Consider the following 22,014-nt stretch of genomic DNA (forward strand, 5'->3'; position numbering starts at 1 on the left):
TTGTGGCTACTATTTAATTTGCAAATGTATTTAATATAAAAAAACAAATACCTTATTTACATAAGTATTCAGACCATTTGCTGTGAGACTCGAAAATGAGCTCAGGCGCATCCTGTTTCCATTTATCATCCTTGAGACGTTTCTACAACTTGATTGGAGTCCACCTGTGATAAATTAAATTGATTGGACATGATTTGAAAAGGCGTGCACACACACACACCTTTTAAGGTTCCACAGTTGACAGTGCATGTCAGAGCAAAAACAAAGCCATGAGGTTGAAGGAATTATCCGTAGAGCTCAGAGACAGGATTGTGTCGAGGCACAGATCTGGGGAAGGGTACCCAAACATTTCTGCAACATTGAAGGTCCAAGAACACAGTAGCCTCCATCATTCTTAAATGGAAGAAGTTTGGAACCACCAAGACTCTTCCTAGAGCTGGCCGCCCGGCCAAACTGAGCAATCGGGGGAGAAGGGCCTTGGTCAGGGAGGTGAGCAACCTTCCAGAAGGACAACCATCTCTGCAGCACTCCACCAATCAGGCTTTTATGGTAGAGGCCAGACGGAAGCCACTCCTCAGTAAAAAGGCACATGACAGCCCGCTTGGAGTTTGCCAAAAGACACCTAAAGACTCTCAGACCATGAGAAACAAGATTCACTGGTCTGATGAAACCAAGATTGAACTATTTGGCCTGAATGCCAAGCACCACGTCTGGAGGAAATCTGCAGAGAAGAATGGGAGAAACTCCCAACATACAGGTGTACCAAGCTTGTAGCGTCATATCAAAGACACAACGCTGTAATCACTGCCAAAAGTGCTTCAACAATGTACTGAGTAAAGAGTCTGAATACTTATGTAAATGTAATATTTCTTTATTTGTAATAAATTAGCAAAAATCTCTAAACCTTGGTTTTGCTTTGTTATTTAGGGTAGTGTGTGTAGATTTAGGGGGGGGGAACAATTGAATCAATTTTAGAATAAGGCTGTAATGTACAATATGTAAAATCAAGGTGTCTGAATATTTTCCGAAGGCGCTGTACAGCATGGAACACCTGTTAGAGGTGCCTTTGAAACCAGACCCTAATTACAACTTTGAGGTGTACATCACAGCGCACAGAAAATGCCTGGAATTCCATATCTACTTGGCAAACATACTGTATTTGGGGATTAGTCATGTGTGTGATAACTATTTTATGGATTATCCACAACTGGAGCACTGCATGTAGCACTGTGTGTTGGTTTAACTTATCAGGAAACCAACCAATCACATACACCGTACTCAATGAATGTGTTTGACTAGACCTAATGAAAAACATACTGACCACATTAAAAGGTTTTAAAAACGGAAAGTATATAATATGTTGAGTGTTTGGTGTTTGCGACAGAAAGGATTTAAAAACATGTATTTGTTTAACAAGGTAAATCAGTTAAGAACAAATTCTTATTTAAAATGACGGCCTACCCCGGACGACGCTGGACCAATTGCACCGCCCTATGGGACTCCCAATCACGGCCGGATGTGATACAGCCCCCTCGAGAGCTGCACCTCAACCATCCAAGATCCCCCCCCTGTTCCCTTAGAGCTGCACCTCAACCATCCAAGATCCCACAGTTCCCCTCGAGAGCTGCCCCTCAACCATCCAAGATCCCCCAGTTCCCCTCGAGAGCTGCCCCTCAACCATCCAAGATCCCCCCCCCAGTTCCCCTCGAGAGCTGCCCCTCAACCATCCAAGATCCCCCCCTGTTCCCTTAGAGCTGCCCCTCAACCATCCAAGATCCCCCCCCAGTTCCCCTCGAGAGCTGCCCCTCAACCATCCAAGATCCCCCCCTGTTCCCTTAGAGCTGCCCATCAACCATCCAAGATCCCCCCCCAGTTCCCCTCGAGAGCTGCCCCTCAACCATCCAAGATCCCCCATTCCCTTAGAGCTGCCCCTTAACCATCCAAGATCCCCCCCCTGTTCCCTTAGAGCTGCCCATCAAAAACATCCAAAATCCAATTTCTCAGTGATAAAAATCAAGGACATTTTCCTCATTCTGTAGCAGGAAGCAATAAAAAGTTCCCAAAGAACTTTCTCCAATAACTTAAATCTTTTAGTTTCATGTTGGCCTTGTTTATGTTCCTGCAACGGAAGAGATTCACTAAGCTTTCAGTAACAGTGAAACTTGTCTTTCTGCCCAAAATGGTGTTTACAGTACAGATATTACCCCACATCAAAATACTGATATAAAGTCCACCAACAGGTGGCCTTAATGTGGGGTGATGGTAGACTAAGAAGAATGCAGGCCTCTTGGCGATTACAGTCACACATACAAACAGATCAGTGTGGCCAACACAAAGACTAGCCAATGAGCACCACAGTCCTCCATGCCGACCAGGGTTCACTCCCTCATGGGCCAACACAGATAAACAAACAAATTGGTCAAATAACCACCATTCAAAATGGCTGAGGTAGGTCTGTTCTAAGTCCCATTACACCCCAAAGTGTGATAGATCTCACCCTAGTCCCCTGGTTTGCAGCAGACTGTATGAAAATCTCCAGCTACCAGGCATACATGCACACGTATACTGACCTCCCAGGTCTAGTTAGTGATGTTAAAAGGGGTTGGTTTGTGTGTGTTGTGGAGGGACACCCGTTTCTCCATGTGCAGCGGCTGCCTGGGCCTGCCAGGCTTCTCCCCAGTCCTGAACTGCTAGCTAGAACATATTAACGGGACCGAACAGGCCAGCGCTCATGTGGAAGTGATGAGGAGGACAGCCGGTGACAAAATGTACAGAGAGGACAGAGGCTGAATGTCCCAGACAAATACACTAACACGCACACCAGCAACCTGAACTGGTTTGCTGGATAAACCATCACAGTGACTGCAATTAGAGTCGACTCAACTCATACCAACAGATCTAAAACAGAATTCTCTTTGAAGAGCACCAGACAGAAACAACTTACCAAATCCACTGACCAATTTGTTGTTCACGTTTTCGATTGCGTATGAGGAAAAAAATAAAAAATAAAAAAAACATTTCCAAGTTAATCACTTGACTTTTAGATAAAACTATTAGGATATCTAATGAGGAAAAAGAAGGACCAAAACAAAAAACAAGTTACCAGGAGGAGATGTAAAGAAGAGTTCCAGAGAAAAAGAGTCCTTCTCCCCCCAAGACCAAGCCGAGAGGCGGCGATCGCATGCCTGTGACGTCTGTCCGCCTTGCTGATGCACAATGAGCTCTGTGGCAGAGGGAACATTTCACCGCAGATAGCTAGTGCTGTCTGTAAAAAAGGCCTTGCATTCCTCACTGGCTTCAAAGAAAGACAGGGCCCGGGCATGATTCATTCCCAGGGTCCTAGGCACATGGACAGCAGCCAAGCAGCAGGGGTGGGTGCTGCTCTCGCCCAAACACTCAAAGACCGACAACCAGGAGGACCCCAACACCATTTTCCATCCTCTCCCCTCTATTGCAGGCCCCAAACAACCAAACATTTGTCTTAATTTCCAAACACCTTGGGCCTAGAAGTTAGTTGTGGCTGACTTGTGTCAGTGCAAGGTCATGCAGATGTTATGACATTATGTTAATTAATTAACTGCTAAGCATCTAGACCCATTTCACCAGCTTTCATCATGGTCAACACAGTGCAAACTCACAGCTAGTCTAGAGATGTAGGCTTTTTTACTGTATGATAGTGGCCTCTGTATTTATCTGATGATAACTTGGTTGTTATGCTTAACATTTTGGTTCATGCTGGAAGCGTCTGGTCTGAGGGGTGGTGTTAGGTGCTCTGTTGTTATGGTCACCTCTGCTGCCATTCCCACCTGTCAACCAACTGAATGTGTCAAAGGCCAAACACAGGAGAGCAGGGCTATTCTTAACATCCACCACTCTGACAGACCCAGCACATATACATGTTGCTTTTGTGCAAGTACACACATGACTATTGTATTTAATATTGACACACACACACACACACACACACACACACACACACACACACAAAGGCAAGTTCAAATCAAAATTTGAAGTGATGCAGTTTAAGACCCTGCAGTGACTTGATGTGGGACTGATGCAGTGCATTCGGAAGGTATTCAGACACCTTTACTTTTTTCCACATTGTTACATTTTAGAATAAGGTTGAATAAGGTATTAAAAATGTTTCCCCCCTCAATCTACACACAATGCCCCATAATACAAAAGCAAAAACAGGTTTTTAGAAATGTTTGCAAATGTAATGAAACATCACATTTACATAAGTATTCAGACTAGAAGTTGGCCGATTAATTAGGGCTGATTTCAAGATTTCATAACAAAAATCGGTAATCTGCATTTTTGGACGCCAATTACATTGCATTCCACGAGGAAACTGCGTGGCAGGCTGACCACCTGTTACACAAGTGCAGCAAGGAGCCACGGTAAGTTGCTAGCTAGCATTAAACATACCTTATTAAAAAAAACAATCAATCAATGTTAACATAATCACTAGTTAACTACACATGGTTGATGACATCACTAGGTCAACTAGCTTGTCCTGCGTTGCATATAATCAACACAGTGCCTGTTAATTTATCATCAAATCACAGCCTACTTCGCCAAACGGGTGATATTTTAACAAAAGCGCATTCGCGAAAAAAGCACAATCGTTGCAAGACTGTACCTAACCATAAAATACTGTTCCATATTTCACTAAAATAATAAAGTTTTGTTTTCGAAATTATAGTTTCCGGCTTTGACCATACTGATGACCAAAGGCTCGTGTTTATGATATTATAATTAAGTCTATGATTTGATTGAGCAGTGGTAGGCAGCAGCAGGCTCGTAAGCATTCATTCAAACTTTACTGCATTTGCCAGTAGCTCTTAGCAATGCTTGGTTCACAGTGCTGTTTATGACTTCAAGCCTATCAACTCCTGAGATTAGGCTGGCAATACTAAAGTGCCTATTAGAACATCCAATAGTCAAAGGTATATGAAATACAAAATGGTATAGAGAGAAATTGTCAATGCGTCATAATTCCTATAATAACTACAACCTAAAACTTCTTAACTGGGAATATTGAAGAACTGGGAATATTGAACCACCAGCTTTCATTTGATCTGAGCAAGAAACTTAAACGTTAGCTTTTTTACATGACACATATTGCACTTTTACTTTCTTCTCCAACACTGTTTTTTGCATTATTTAAACCAAATTGACCAGGTTTCAATATTTATTTGAGACTAAATAGATGTATTATTTTAAGTTAAAATAAGTGTTCATTGTTCATTCAGTAATGTTGTAATTGTCATTATTAAAAATATAAATAAAAAAATGTAAATGTTATAAAAAATGGCCGATTAATTGGTATCAGCTTTTTTTGGTCGTCCGAATAAATCGGTATTGAAAACAAATCATAAATCGGTCGACCTCTAATTCAGACCCTTTACTCTGTACTTTTTGAAGCACCGTTGGCAGCGATTACAACATCGAGTCTTCTTGGGTATGATGCTACAAGCTTGGCACACCTGTATTTGGGGAGTTTCTCCCATTCTTATCTGCAGAGCCTCTCAAGCTTTGTCAGGTTGGATGGGGCGCTGCACAGATATTTTCAGTTCTCTCCAGAGATATTCAAAATCGGGTTCAAGTCCGGGCTCTGGCTGGGCCACTCAAGGACATTCAGAGACTTGTCCCGAAGCCACTCCTGTGTCGTCTTGGCTGTGTACTTAGGGTCGTTGTCCTGTTGGAATGTGAACCTTCACCCCAGTCTGAGAACTCTGGTGCAGGTTATCATCAAGGATCTCTCTGTACTTTGCTCCATTCATCTTTGCAGCGGTCTAAGACACTGCATCTCAATGCTGGAGGTGTCACTACAGACCCTGGTTCGATTCCAGGCTGTATCACAAGCTGTATCCAGGCTGAGTCCCATAGGGTGGCTCACAATTGGCCCAGCATCGTCCGGGTTTGGCTGGGGTAGGCTGTCATTGTAAATAAGAATTTGTTCTTAACTGACTTGCCTAGTTAATTAAAGGCTAAATAAAATAAAACAAATTTAATCCCGCGATCCTGACTAATCTCATAGTCCCTTCCACTGAAAAACATCCCCATAGCATCCTTTAGGTGCCTTTTGGCAAACTCCAAGCAGCCTGTCATGTGCCTTTTACTGAGGAGTGGCTTCCGTCTGGCCCCTCCGCCATAAAGGCATGATTGGTGGAGTGCTGCAGAGATGGGTGATCCTTCCAGAAGGACAACTATCTCCACAGAGGAACTCTGGAGCTCTGTCAGAGTGACCATCGGGTTCTTGGTCACCAACCTGACCAAGGCCCTTCTCCCCCGATTGCTCAGTTTAGGCGAGCGACCAACTCTAGGAAGAGTCTTGCTGGTTCCAAACGTCTTCCATTTAAGAATGGAGGCCACTGTGTTCTTGGGGACCTTCAATGCTGCAGAAATGTTTTGTTACCCTTCCCCAGATCTGTGCCTCGACACAATCCTGTCTCGGAGCTCTATGGACAATTCCTTTGACCTCATGGATTAGTTTATGCTCTGACATGCACTGTCAACTGTGGGACCTTATATAGACGTGTGTGCCTTCCAAATAATGTCCAATCAATTTAATTTATCACAGGTGGACTCCAATCAAGTTGTAGAAACATCTCAAGGATGATCAATGGAAACAGGATGCACCTGGGCTCAATTTCGAGCAATGGGACAGGACTGCAACTCCCGTACAGACTCAGGAGAGGCAAAGGTCGAGAGCCATGCATCCTCCAAAACACGACCCTGCCAAGCCGCACTGCTTCTTGACACACTGCTGGCTTAACCTGGCAGCCACAGGCACCAATGTGTTGGAGGACAAACCGTACAACTGGCGACCGTGCATGCACCCGACCCGCCACAGGAACGCAATGGGACAAGGACATCACAGCCGGCCAAACCCTTCCCTAACCTGGAAGACACTGGGCCAATTGTGAGCTGCCTCATGGGTTTCCCGGTCACGGCCGGCTGCAACATAGCCCGGGATCGAACCCGGGTCTCTAGTGATGCCTCAAGCACTGCGATGCATAAATAAGGTATTTCTGTTCTTTATTTTTAATACATTTGCAAATATGTCAACAATTGGCTGTTTTAAAAAAAAATCTATTTTAGAAGGATGTAACGTAACTAAATGTGGAAAAGGGGAAGGGTCTGAATACTTTCCCAATGAACTGTATGGCAGCTATACTGTATGTGGCACCATTCAGGACAGACTTAGTCTACTTCACATGGTAACAAACCATTTTATACCTGGCAACTAATCTCCATTGCACCCAATCATAGACAGGCATTCAATTAAGGAAAAGACAGAGCGAGAGAGGGAGGGTGCTTATTAGGGAGGTGTCAGGGTTAAAAACCTCAGTAAGAAGATTTGACTGCAAGACCGGGTAAGTGCATTTCAGATACGTATTCCTTTCAGCGTGACCTCCATTTTAGTGCCTAGGTCGAGAATGGGCCAAACAACTGTGGCCTCACAAAAAATGGGTGTCAACAAGGGAAAAATCATGACACACATTAAGAGACAAAGAAATTGGAGATGCAGATTTGCTCATCCTTAGTTCTAGGACTTTCCTCAAGGTCCCAAGGTGAGAGAGAATGTCACCGTTAAGACAAATCAAACAAATGTTGAGAGGAAGAGCTTTGTGAAAAGGTGGAGATATTCAGTTACTGCAGAGCAGTCAGTGGGAAATGTCACTAGGCTGTCCACAAAACGTCACCAGACCCTGGGTGATAGTGACAGGCTAACAGGCTCTAATAAGCACCACATTCCCACAAATTAATATTGGAATGTGCCCACCAAGCATGACGGGGGACATCAGCTTGATGCTGTGGGACAATTTCTGTTCACACTGGTATGAGTGCCCAGTACCAGTTGATATTTTACCTTTTTAGCCCACAGAGAGCAAGTTAGAACATTCTGCACTACAAAAATACCACAGTTAAGCATTCTGACTCATCCCAAAGCTGAAGCTGGTCAAACATTAACTTGTGAAGCCTTCTACCCCAGAGCTTATGGATGAAACAAGAGCAGGGCTGTAGCCTAGTGGTTAGAGCTTTGGGCCAGTAACCGAAAGGTTGCTAGATCGAATCCCCAAGCTGACAAGGTAAAAATCTGTCGTTCTGCCCCTGAACAAGGCAGTTAACCCTCTGTTCCTAGGCCCTCATTGTAAATAAGAATTTGTTCTTAACCCTTTTTTATTTAACTAGGCAAGTCAGTTATTACTTATGCCATCTTGTTACTTTCATGTACAGAAAAATATAGAGTTAAGTTTGTATTAAGAGCCCGAGGCAGAAAAAAAGCAATATGACACTACGAAGGGGGTAAACCTAGACATTGTACTCAGTACAAACAATGTGAAGCTGCGGGGCAGGCCATGTTCAGTGTGTTTATTTAGGGTAACAACCTAGCTAATCTCCAGCTAGCCCTATAGGACTTGTCAACCAGCCACACAGAATTAGGCCATCTTGAGGGAAACACAAAGTACAATGGTGTCTTCACTTGGTTCGGTGAAACTCTGAAAAACACACAACCCGGGGCAGATCATTCACCGTTTCATACACTGGATTAAATAATGACAGCATCAACATTAAGCATAACCTTATGAACTAGAGGTGACAACAGCGGTGACAGAAGCGGGCTACGGAATGTGTGAGGGGAGAGAAAGAATGGCAGGCTGTGGAATACAAACAACAAACAATTGAACCACTTCCTGACAGGAGGCTGATGTAGGTTGAAAAAAGTTGCTCTGCTGGCTTGTCTTTTTCTCAAGACCTCACAGCAGTCCCGTCCTTCCCAAACTCCTTCCTACGACAATGTTGTGTCATAGCCTCTACAGAACCAGTCCAATTCAGAAAGTATGGGAGAGTCCTCTCTATAGCGGTCTCTGAGCATTTACACAACTAACATTTATTTTATTGAACCTTTATTTAACTCGGCAAGTCATATAAAACCAAATTGTTATTTACAATGACGGCCTTCAAAAAGGCAAAAGACCTCCTGCGGGGACGGGGGCTGGGATTAAAAACAAAAATCACGACGAGACACCACAACCCTTCGTAGAGACCCAAGACAACAACATAGCAAGGCAGCAACACATGGAAGCAGCATAAAACCGGGTGTAAACATTATTGGGCACAGACAACAGCACAAAGGGCAAGAAGGTAGAGACAACAATACATCACGCAAAGCAGCCACAACTGTCATTAAGAGTGTCCATGATTGAGTCTTTGAACGAAGAGATTGAGATAAAACTCTCCAGTTTGAGTGTTTGTTGCAGCTTGTTCCAGTCGCTAGCTGCAGCGAACTGAAAAGACAAGCGGTTCCATACAGTTATGGGATTGACAAAAGCCCTTACAGGCCTAGTTTTAATGATGACATGTAATACAGATGGTCATACGCACATCCTTAAAAAACCTAAGTGCGGGGATAATGAAGTATACTGCAGACTTTAAAACAACAGTTTGACCTCAAGAAGATCCTTGTGGATCGAAACATTGGTCAATACAGGTGGTAATTGGAAGCATATTCAATGTGCAGGCCTTTTAACAGCGAGAGAGAGACTGCAATCAAAGTGAGCCAAGATTTAAGGCAGAAAGCATTTAGCAATTGCAGTTCTCCATTCATGACATAGTAATAAAATACCAAAAGTAAAGTAGGAAAGCTAAAATAGGAGTAGCCTAGATTTCTGACAAGAGAGCTCCCAAATTGTATCAAATCTGGCAGTCACCATAATCACTTTCACAATAGTACATCACGTTTGGGCTTTCATATTTTCCTTTGTCATCAGAGGTGGGAGTCTTAGGCTGCGTTTACACAGTGTAAACGCAGCCCAATTCAGCCCCCCCCCAACGAATTGGTCTTTTGACCAATCACATCAGATCTTTTTCAGAGCTGGTCTGATTGGTCAAAATAACAATGAGTGAAACAATTATCAGAATTGGTCTGCCTGTGTACTCAGCCTAAGAGACCTTATTGTGATTCAGAGGGATTAGGTTACATGCGGAAGACACATTTCAGTTGAATACACTAGGTGTCCCCCTTTCCCCTTATTGCCAGGAGATCAAGGTCACTGTCTAGCCCCCTCCAATAACCTGTATTCAGACAGCCATTTTAGGCCCAGGATGACAACCTCTCCTTCACTCTCAGGAGGTGGTAAAGGAAAGCTATGTAAAACAATAATGTACTTTTGAAGGACGGAATAACACAACGGTTACATTGTTAACACACCAAGACCTCTTTAACACAACCAGGTATGTAATCCTCAAGAAAAACAGATGATTCAATTCCACTGTGTCCCTAGTCAGTGAAACCCAGAGGACAACAGAAACCCAAATCAAAGTTGTGACAACCTCTGGTCCGGTGGCTGTCAGACATGGTGTTCTTTGTTAACGCTGCAATGGCATGTGCATGACCGCATTCATGGCACCCACTCCTTATCACGGACACTTTACCCAGGAGCACGAGCAGTGGCCTCATTAGCCAGGAGCACGAGCAGTGGCCTCATTAGCCAGGAGCACGAGCAGTGGCCTCATTAGCCAGGAGCACGAGCAGTGGCCTCATTAGCCAGGAGCACGAGCAGTGGCAATTATTGCACACATGGAAAGGAATGTGCTTGGTAAAGCTGACAGGTACAGCAAATAGGCTCTACTGGTACAGGTTGTATTAAGTCATATATCTCCATTTAACATCTTCACTAGGAGATGGGACTACAAATACTAGTGTAAATCCCAATAGCCCTAATGGTAAAATGGAGCAGGGTAACCCTACCTAGCCTTCATCAAAAGAAAGAAAGTCCAGTCGCTCAGGTTACCCATCAACAGGTGTCCATCCAGGTGACATCCTCCAGCGACAACTCAAACGGACCCTCCTTTCGATGGCTGAAACAGACCTCCTTCCTCTGACAACGGATTACATAATGGGATGGACTTCAATGTATTGTCTCAACATATTGACAGGCTGTTTTTACATCGTCAGTCTGCTTCCTGATATAAGCAGGGATTCTTGTGCTCTCAGTTGGCCACTGTTCAATAGTACTTATTCATTAGCGATAAAGCAGTGCTTTATCACACCCCCATCACAATCAGACGCCTGAAAAAAATGACAATGTTGTACAGCTCCACCTCCAGCCACAGTCCTGATTCTTAATTTATTCCCATTGTATGCCGCCAACTCCACTGTAAAACCATCATATGATGAAATTAGACTCATTCAAGCCACATAATGGCTTCTTTAATAAAAATCTTAACTATCGTTCTGAAGAGTCAAGTGATTTGTAATCTCCATTGTGTGCAGTCCGCCACCGTGACTGGGTTCCTTCATACAGAGCACAGGCAGAGACAGAGAAGGCTGTGAAACAGAACCCATAAAGAGATTAAACTTCACCCTACAGCATTACCACAGTGCAACACCGCCTGAACTGTGTAACCTGAAATGAAAATGAGAGCGCGAGAGAACAGATGAGAAGAGGTTAGAAAAATGGGGGGAAAATAAAATCTAAATTGAATTTGTCACATTGTTGGTAAACAGGTGTAGACTAACAGTTAAATACTTAACTCTGTATTGTTGGTAAAGTATCAGTTAAAAGATAAAACATGAAGAAAAATATATAAATAGCGATGAGGAATAACAAGGAGTAAAAATAACATAGCTATGTACAGGAAGTAGAAAATAACATTGCTACATACTCGAAGTACCAGTACGGAGTCAATGTGCAGGGGTGAGGTCATTGAGGTAGCTATGTGCATAATACACTGAGTGTAGAAAACATTAGGAACACCTTCCTAATATTGAGTTGCACCCCCTTTACCCTCAGAACAGTCTAAATTCATCGGGGCATGGACTCTACAAGGTGTCCAAAGCGTTCCACTGGGATGCTGGCCCATGTTGACTCCAATGCTTCCCACAGTGTGTCAAGTTGGCTTGATGTTCTTTGGGTGGTGGACCATTCTTGATACACACGGGAAACTGTTGAGCGTGAGAAAACCCAGCAGCGTTATATTTTACTTCTATATTTAACACCCCAATTTCGTGGTGTCCAATTGGTAGTTACAGTCTTGTCTCATCGCTGCAACTCCCGTACGGACTCTGGAGAGGCGAAGGTCGAGAGCCATGCGTCCTCCGAAACACAACCGCACTGCTTCTTGACACAATGCCCGCTTAACCCGGAAGCCAGCCACACCAATGTGTCAGAGGAAACACCGTACACCTGGCGACCATGCCAGCGTGCATGAGATGTTTGACGAGCAGGTGTCCACATACTTTTGGTCATGTAGCATAGCCATTAGCCTAGCCAACCACCACGGATATGGGTCGGCAAGCTAGAGCCCAACTACTGGATACCAGCTTGAACACAACTAACACAAATCTACTAAAACACAACCACAGATCAAAGAGAGAGCAGAGACTAATAAATTGATGGCTGGGGCCCATCCAAGAAATAGTGCATTGTGGGTAGTTTAGAAGATATCCGTAGGTTAATAAATAAGTAATAACCCCAAAACATAACTGTTTGTACGTATAGGTAACCAGATCATGAATACAACAAAAGTTACTAAGTATTTGACCACACTGTGTTGTTCCATTGGCGAGTAAAAACTCATGCTTCCTACCTTTTAAAAGCAAACCGAGTTCAAACCGATTCTACATGTAGAAAAGGGCGAAAATGACGCCCATCGGTCGCTAACGGTGGGTGGTCCCTGTAACACACTGCGCCGACAGCAAGCGAACAAACGGCCCTGTAATGTGCAGACCGACAATCATTTTGGTGATTTTTCTCCTTTGGAGTTAGAAGAAGTGAAGATTAGCTATTGGAAACAGAGTGGAATGTAGAAGGCTGCTTGTTTGTGAAACCTGTATATGTATAATGAACCGTATCTTTGATGACATGGTTGACACAATATTGATGTACTCACGGCATCTGCCATTGCACATTTCTTGACTGGCATAAGGAGGAAAACCAAGATGAGATTATTACAAATCTACTGGCTGCTAGTAGAGCACTCTTAACAACTGTCGTAATCAAACTCACTAAAATTCTGATAGGGGATCAATGTAACTGTCCAAAATGGTCTTGTGTGTTCAGGATGATATCGAGTCATCTCACTTCCATGACACATCACTGCAGGAATATGACAAACCCTAACGGCAGCTCTTGCTGATTGGTTCTGACAAGGTGCAGTATGAGGGAATTTCTCCAGAGTGCAGTGTTAAGTGTACCTCCCCGAGAGAGATTGGGACTGACAGAGGCCCGCTGGAGGAGACCAGGATGTCTGACATTCCATACACGCTTGGGAGACAGGAGAAAGTCTACCACAACCTACAGTTATCTCAGGAAGCACTGTGCTTCTCAAAAGAGTCAGTGTCTCATTGAAGATCCCTGCACCCCTTCCTCATCTTTAAATCATAGTTTCCCTATGCAATAGGACTCAGGCTCTCATCTAGACTTAGGCAATCTGTCAGTGGCTGACTTGTTGTCAAATCCCCTTTGTGATTGAAAAAAAAAAAGGGTTCTTATGTCTCGTGGAAGAAAAGTACATGGAGTAAACAAAGACCCTGCCAGGTGAGATTATCAGTCAGAGACCTGCGTTTCTTTAGCTTATCATGAGAGCCACACCTATCACTTTGTACCCAAAGGACCCTCCATGTGATCTGCAGGGTCAAGCCTCGTGTCAACAGTGAAGTTCCATTTCTCATGTCACTGCTATGCAGCCCTCCATTTATACTGACATTTAACTTTCAAATCAGTGGTCTTTCTTCCTCCTATTCTCTCTCACTCAACGAGCTGTATAGGGCCATAAGCAAACAAGAAAATGCATATCCAGTGGTAGTGTTTCTCATGGCCTGTGATTTTAATGCATTTAATTCTGTTTTTTTTTTACCAGCATGTCACCTGTGCAACTAGAGGAGACAAAACCAAAGATCACTTTTACTTTACAAACAAACGCATACAAGGCTCTCTTTACCCTCCATTTGGCAAATCTTATCTCCCGCTTACAAGCAAAACCTTAAACAGGAAGTACTAGTGACGTGATCAAAAGGGAAGTGGTCCGATGAAGCGGATGCTAAGCTACAGGACTGTTTTGCTAGCACAGACTGGAGTATGTTCAGAGATTCACCCGATAATATTAAGGAGTTTACCACATAGCTTTATTAATAAGTGCATTGGCGACATCATCCCCACAGTGACTGTAAATAAGCTCAGCAAAAAAAGAAAACGTCCTCTCACTGTCAACTGCGTTTACTTTCAGCAAATTTAACATGTGTAAATATTTGTATGAACGTAACAAGATTCAACAACAGACAAACTGCACAAGTTCCACAGACATGCGACTAACAGAAATGTTATAATGTGTCCCTGAACAAGGGGGGGGGGGGGGGGGGGGGGGATCTGTAACAGTCAGAATCTGGTGTGGCCACCAGCTGCATTAAGTAATGGACTGCACCAGATTTGCCTGTTCTTGCTGTGAGATGTTACCCCACTCTTCCACCAAGGCACCTGCAAGTTCCTGGACATTTCTGGGGGGGGGGATTGAGATTCGGGCTCTCCGCTGGCCATGGCAGAACACTGACATTCCTGTCTTGCAGGAAATCACGCACAGAACGAGCAGTACGGCAGGTGGCATTGTCATGCTGGAGGGTCATGTCAGGATGAGCCTGCAGGAAGGGTACCACATGAGGGAGGAGGATGTCTTCCCTGTAATGCACAGCGTTGAGATTGTCTGAAATGACAAGCTCAGTCCGATGATGCTGTGACACACCGCCCCAGACCATGACGGACCCTCCACCTCCAAATTGATCCCGCTCCAGAGTACAGGCCTCAGTGTAACGCTCATTCCTTCTACGATCAACGCGAATCTGACCATCACCCCTGGTGAGACAAAACCGCGACTCGTCAGTGAAGAGCACTTCTTGCCAGTCCTGTCTGGTCCAGCAACGGTGGGTTTGTGCCCATAGGCGCCGTTGTTGCCGGTGATGTCTGGTGAGGACTTGGCTTACAACAGGCCTACAAGCCCTCAGTACAGCCTCTCTCAGCCTATTGCGGACAGTCTGAGCACTGATGGAGGAATTGTGCGTTCCTGGTGTAACTCGGGCAGTTGTTGTTGCCATCCTGTACCTGTCCCACAGGTGTGATGTTCAGATGTACCGATCCTGTGCAGGTCTTGTTACACGTGGTCCTGCCACTGCGAGGATGATCAGCTGTCCGACCTGTCTCCCTGTAGCGCCATCTTAGGCGTCTCAGTACGGACATTGCAACTTATTGCTGTGGCCACATCTGCAGTCCTCATGCCTCCTTGCAGCCTGCCTAAGGCACGTGCACACAGATGAGCAGGGACCCTGGGCATCTTTCTTTTGGTGTTTTTCAGAGTCAGTAGAAAGGCCTCTTTAGTGTCCTAATTTTCATAACTGTGACCTTAATTGCCTACCGTCTGTAAGCTGTTAGTGTCTTAACGACCGTTCCACAGGTGCATGTTCATTAATTGTTTAAGGTTCATTGAACAAGCATGGGAAACAGTGTTCAAACCCTTTACAATTAAGATCTGTGAAGTTATTTGGATTTTTACAAATTATCTTTGAAAGACAGGGTCCTGAAAAAGGTACGTTTCTTTTTTTGCTGATATATCTGTGTATATGTACACTACCGTTCCAAAGTTTGGGGTCACTTAGAAAAGTTCATCGTTTTGAAAGAAAAGCTCATTTTTTTGTCCATTAAAATCACATCAAATTGATCAGAAATACCATGTAGACGTTGTAAATGACTATTATAGCTGGAAATTGCTTATTTTTTTATTATGGAATATCTACAGTTGAAGTCGGAAGTCTACATACACCTTAGCCAAATACATTTAAACAATTCCTGACATTTAATCTTAGTAATAATTCCATCTTAGGTCAGTTAAGATCACCACTTTATTTTAAGAATGTGAAATGTCAAAATAATAGTAGAGAGAATGATTTATTTCAGCTTTAATTTCTTTCATCACATTCCCAGTGGGTCAGAAGTTTACATACACTCAATTAGTATTTGGTAGCATTGCCTTTAAATTGTTTAACCTGCATCAAACATTTCAGGTAGCCTTCCACAAGCATCCCACAATAAGTTGGGTGAATTTTGGCCCATTCCTCCTGACAGAGCTGGTGTAACGGAGTCAGGTCTGTAGGACTCCTTGCTCGCACACACACTTTCAGTTTTTCCCACAAATGTTCTATAGGATTGAGGTCAGGGCTTTGCGATGGCCACTCCAATACCTTGACTTTATTGTCCTTAAGCCATTTGCCACAACTTTGGAAGTATGCTTGGGGTCATTGTCCATCTGGAAGACCCATTTGCGACCAAGCTTTAACTTCCTGACTGATGTCTTGAGATGTTGCTTCAGTATATCCACGTAATTTTCCGTCCAGCAAAGCACCCTCACAACATAATGCTGCCACTCCCGTGCTTCACGGTTGGGATGGTGTTCTTCGGCTTGCAAGCCTCCCCCCTTTTCATCCAAACATAACGATGGTCATTATGACCAAACAGTTCTATTTTTGTTTCATTAGACCAGAGGACATTTCTCCAAAAAGTACAATCTTTGTCCCCATGTGCAGTTGCAAACCGTAGTCTGGCTTATTTTATGGTGGTTTTGGAGCAGCGGTTTCTTCCTTGCTGAGCGGCCGATCAGGTTATGTCGATATAGGACTCGTTTTACTGTGGATATAGATACTTTTGTACCCGTTTCCTCCAGCATCTTCACGACGTCCTGTTGTTCTGGGATTGATTTGCACTTTTCCCACCCAAGTACATTCATCACTAGGAGACAGAACGTGTATCCTTCGTGAGTGGTATGACAACTGCGTGATCTCATGGTGTTTATACTTGCGTACTATTGTTTGTACAGATGAACGTGGTACCTTCATGCGTTTGGAAATTGCTCCCAAGGATGAACCAGACTTGTAGAGGTCTACAATTTCTTGGCTGATTTCTTTTGATTTTCCCATGATGTCAGGCAAAGAGGCACGGAGTTTGAAGGTAGGCCTTGAAATACATCCACAGGTACACCTCCAATTGACTCAAATTATGTCAATTAGCCTATAATTTTCTGGAATTTTCCAAGCTGTTTAAAACGGCACAGTCAACTTAGTGTATGTAAACTTCTGACCCACTGCAATTGTGATAGTGAATTATAAGTGAAATAATCTGTAATCAATTGTTGGAAAAATGACTTGTATCAGGCACAAAGTAATGTCCTAACCGACTTGCCAAAACTATAGTTTGTTGACAAGAAATTTGTGGAGTGGTTGAAAAACGAGTTTTAATGACTCCAACCTAACAGTATGTCAACTTCTGACTCAACTCCGTGCCTCTTTGCTTGACAGAGGTCCACTATCAGCAACCATCACTTCTGTGTTCCAATGGTACGTTTGTCACGGTTGTCGTAGGGTAAAGAGCAAGACGCAGCGGGAAAATGTACACTCATCTTCTTTTATTAGGTGAAGAAGGAAAACCCAAAACAAACACGTATACGAAAACACAACGACGAATAACAGGCCAGTAAGGCACAAAGCTATACACAGCACAATCTCCCACAAAAACCCATGAAAAACAATCCCCTAAATATAGGACCCTCAATCAGAGGCAACAATAACCAGATGCCTCCAATTGAAGGTCCAACCCCAATTAACTACACATAGAAATACAAAAGACTAGATAGTCTATGTTCTAACAAACCCCGGACCACATAAACCAAACACCCCTCTACCTAAATACATACCCCAAACCACATGAAACAAACACCCCCTGCCACATCCTGACCAAACTATAATAACAAATAACCCCATTTACTGGTCAGGACGTGACAACGTTGTGTTAGCTAATCCAAGTTTATCATTTTAAAAAGGTTAATTGATCATTTGAAAACCCTTTTGCAATTATCTTCCCACAGATGAAAACTGTTGTTCTGATCAAAAAAAAAAAAAAAAAAAATTGCCTTCTTTAGACTGGTTGAGTATCTGGAGCATCAGCATTTGTGGGTTCGATTACAGGCTCAAAATGGCCAGAAATAAAGAACTTTCTTCTGAAACCTGTCAGTCTATTCTTGTTCTGAGAAATGAAGGCTATTCCATGCGAGATATTGACGATCTCGTACAACGCTGTGTACTACTCCCTTCACAGAACAGCGCAACTGGCTCTAACCAGAATAGAAAGAGGAGTGGGAGGCCCCGCACAACTGAGCAAGAGGACAAGTACATTAGAGTGTCTAGTTTGAGAACCAGAAGCCTCACAAGTCCTCAACTGGCAGCTTTAGCCTCTTTCCAGTGTCTGTGTTCTTTTGCCTATCTTAAGATTTTATTTTTATTGGCCAGTCTGAGATATGGCTTTTTCTTTGCAAATCTCAGACTGGCCAATAAAAATAAAATCTTAAGATGGGCAAAAGAACACAGACACTGGACAGAGGAACTGCCTAGAGGGCCAGCATCCCAGAGTCACCTCTTCACTGTTGACATGGAGACTGGTGTTTTGCGGGTACTATTTAATGAAGCTGCCAGTTAAGGACTTGCGAGGTGTACTTGTCCTCTTGCTCCATGTTAAGTGGGGGACAAGGAGTATGCTGCATTTGTTTAACCTATGTGTGTGTTCTGTGCTACATGCAAGTGTGTATGCAAACATGTTCCCCCGCAGACCTGTGGTTGTCCTGACCAGTGCGGAGCGTGCCGGACCGGACAGGACAAAGAGAGGCTGTGTTCACCATGCATGAGTGATTAAGTTTCAGCAACAGGACAAAACCCCTGTGCCCTCCTTGCATTATTTAACAAGCTCTAAGGTGACGGCATTCATTCAATTAGAGATGTTGATAGACTGGCCTATTATTACACCATAGTGTGTAATAATACACCATTACACTATTATTACACCATAGTTTAGTTAGAATACAATAAACTCATAATACACACCAATATAGCTGCGAGCAGCAATGAACGGGGTTCACAGGATGTCAGAAAGGACACAAGATCAGTTGGATAACAAAGCAAGCGCTCCATAATGTAGGAACTATTTTCCTTTGTGCAATCAGTGAAAACATTACCAAGTTAATTTAAATCTCAGTTGGTACACTCCACATTATCATTCCAAAATAATTAAATATGTTCTCACAGCTGTAATATGCTGACTGCGCAAGCAGCAGTACTTTGCGTTTCTAATTTTCCAGAATAAAATATCCACTTTTCACTACGTTCAGACCATATAATAGGGCAACAATATGTGATTGTACAGATATACTAATCACAATGTCTGCATAACTTAAGTCTAAAATTAATTTGCATGAGATGGCGTCTACTAAGAGAGAGAGGCTTAACATTAGCATTGCCGAAGTCACTGACATGAGAGAAATGGAAATTGAAACCCCACGTACCGACGCTGATACTGTTCACGCTGTTGCCAGGCAGACAAAACCAAATCGAGGCAGAGTAATTCATCACGAACGGTGAACACAGACAGCCCTATAGCATGTAAATACTGTGGAAATGCACACACGCGAGGCAAAGAGCACTGCCTACAGAAAACCATGCAGAGCTTGTGGAACTAATAATCACATCGCAAAAGTGTGTCTCAAAAAGCAAAAGAAGGGTGAGTGAGGGTGAGAGTCATTGTGTTGATGAGCAGAACATTGAGTGACATTTACATGCATGAATCCATTGAGGCTGTACACTCAAGAAGGGAAGAAATGGTTTGTCACAAACCGATTACACAACAAGCTGTAACAATGTCAACTGGATTCCGGTGCTACGTGCATCGTAATGAGCTACAAAGACAACATATATATTTTGCCCAGTGATACTAGACTAAAGCTGTATTCAGGAGAGCTAATGAGCATCTTTAAGACCTAATGTGTTATTCGGGGACACAAACACAAGCTAGAGTTTGAGATTGTTGACTGGTATTCACATCCTCTCCTCTCCTCTCAGGCTCTACACGTGAACGCCTGGGACTGATGCAGTTCACCATACCAAATGACCTGCACATCGTGGAGCATGTCCAGCATTGATCCCTGTCCAAAGAACAGCTACTCAGCAGATATGACGATGTATTCAACGGGCCGTTGAATAGGAACCTGGGGCGGTACATTTTGAATAGGATGAGAGCGTCACTCCAGCCCAGCACAATGTGCCCATCTCAATGAAAGTGGCTGTGAAGGCCCAGCTGGACAAGTATGAGGCCAATGGCCACATGACATCTGTGACTGAACCAACTAACCGGATCAGCAATATGGTCATAGTGAAAAAGCCAGAGAAGCGGAGGGCCTGCATCGACCCAAAGCATCTGAACCAAGCACTGAAACGCTCCCACTACATCATGACAACACTGGAGGATGTCTTCTACAAGCTTCCCAATGCCAAGATTTTTACCTTGGTGGACACCTGAGATGCATTTCTGCAATGCAAGCTGGACGAAGAAAGCAGCTTTGTGACTACCTTCTGGACCCCCTGGTGTCGGAAGCGTTGGCTCAAGCTCCCGTTTGGTGTCTCAGTGGCACCTGAGGTATACCAATGCAAGCAGCACGAGTCACTGGCTGGGCTCAAGGGCATTGAATGCGTCACTGATGATGTTCTGATCATAGACTGTGATGACAGATGAAGAAGCAGAACGTGACCACGATGTGAAGCTCTTGGCACAGATGGAGTGCTGCCGATCAGTTAAGCTGCGCATTGGCCTGAAGAAGCTGCAGTTCGAGGTAAAAAACGTCCACTTCCATGCCCACATTCTCTCGGCCAAAGGCCTGAAGCCGGACCCAAACAAAGTCAGAGCAATCCTCAACATGCCAAACTTGTCTGATGCAAAAGGAGTGCAGCGTCTCATCGGCTTCGCAAATTATCTTGCAAAGTTCATGCCACATCTATCAGCAGTCCGTGAGCCTCTGCGCTGGTTGCTGGACAAAGACACACCATGGCACTGGCTACCCAAACAAGAGGCCGCGGTGCAGGAGATTAAATCTCTGGCTTCATACATGGGAGTGTTGCGCTACTACAACATTACGAAGCCGGTCACAATCCAGAGTGACTCCAGCCAAAGTGGACTTGGATGCTGTCTTATGCAGGAAAGCCAGCCCGATGAGAAAGAGTGCCTCAGCATCGTCTTTTCCTGCCAGCGCTTACATCACTACTTATTTGGTCGAGAGCTGGTCAATGCTGAAACTGACCACAAACCACTCATTGCCACATTCACTAAACCTCTCCTCAAGGCGTTCAAGAGGCTTCAAAGCATACTCCTGACTCTGCAAAACTACAGCCTGAAGTTCGTCGGGACCAGAGATGTACATCAGCGACACACTGAGCAGGGCAAAAGCACAATGTACAGGCCACCTATCTGTTTGCTACAGCAGGAACAAAATGCTCATTATCCCCAAATCACTACATCCAGAGATCAATCAAATGTATTTATAAAGCCCTTTTTACATCAGCCGATGTCAAAGTGCTGTACAGAAACCCAGCCTAAAATCCCAAACAGCAAGCAATGCAGATGTAGAAGCACGGTGGCTTGGAAAAACTCCCTAGAAAGGCTGAAACCTAGGAAGAAACCTAGAGGAGTCAGGCTTGAATACACTCCAGTCACGTTTGAGGTGACGCATGTTATCGCCAGGCACATGAAACATTATACTGGCCAAACATGCATGCAGAAATTAAAGACTTTGTCAGCAGCTGTACCACATTCAACAAGTACGCTCATGAACAGCAAAAGGAAACCATGATGTCATATGAACTGCCCACAAGAGCCTGGCAAATCATCAGCATGGACTTATTCAGCCACAGACAAAATACTATCTTCTCATTGTTGATCACTACTCTGACTTTTGGGAAATGTAACTGCTCCCTGACTTGTCAGCAGAAACAGTCATAAAGCATTGAAAGGTGCAGTTTGCAAGGTCATCATGGACAATGGCCCACAATTCACTGCACAGTTCAAGCGTTTTGCCTCAGAATGGGAGTTTGACCACGTGACCTCTCCTCCAAGGCACCCAAAGGCAAATGGCATGGCAGAGTCAGCT

General features: G+C 43.9%; 1 protein-coding gene across 2 annotated transcripts in view; it reads right to left on the minus strand.

Annotated features, from left to right (window-relative positions):
• Nucleotides 1-22,014, minus strand: part of LOC106603850 (protein Shroom1) — a 39,400-nt gene that overhangs the window by 15,664 nt on the left and 1,722 nt on the right. The window lies entirely within an intron of this gene.

Source organism: Salmo salar, chromosome 04, assembly GCF_965601325.2.
Source record: "Salmo salar chromosome 04, fSalSal1, whole genome shotgun sequence".
In the NCBI taxonomy this organism is placed as follows: Eukaryota; Metazoa; Chordata; class Actinopteri; order Salmoniformes; family Salmonidae; genus Salmo; species Salmo salar.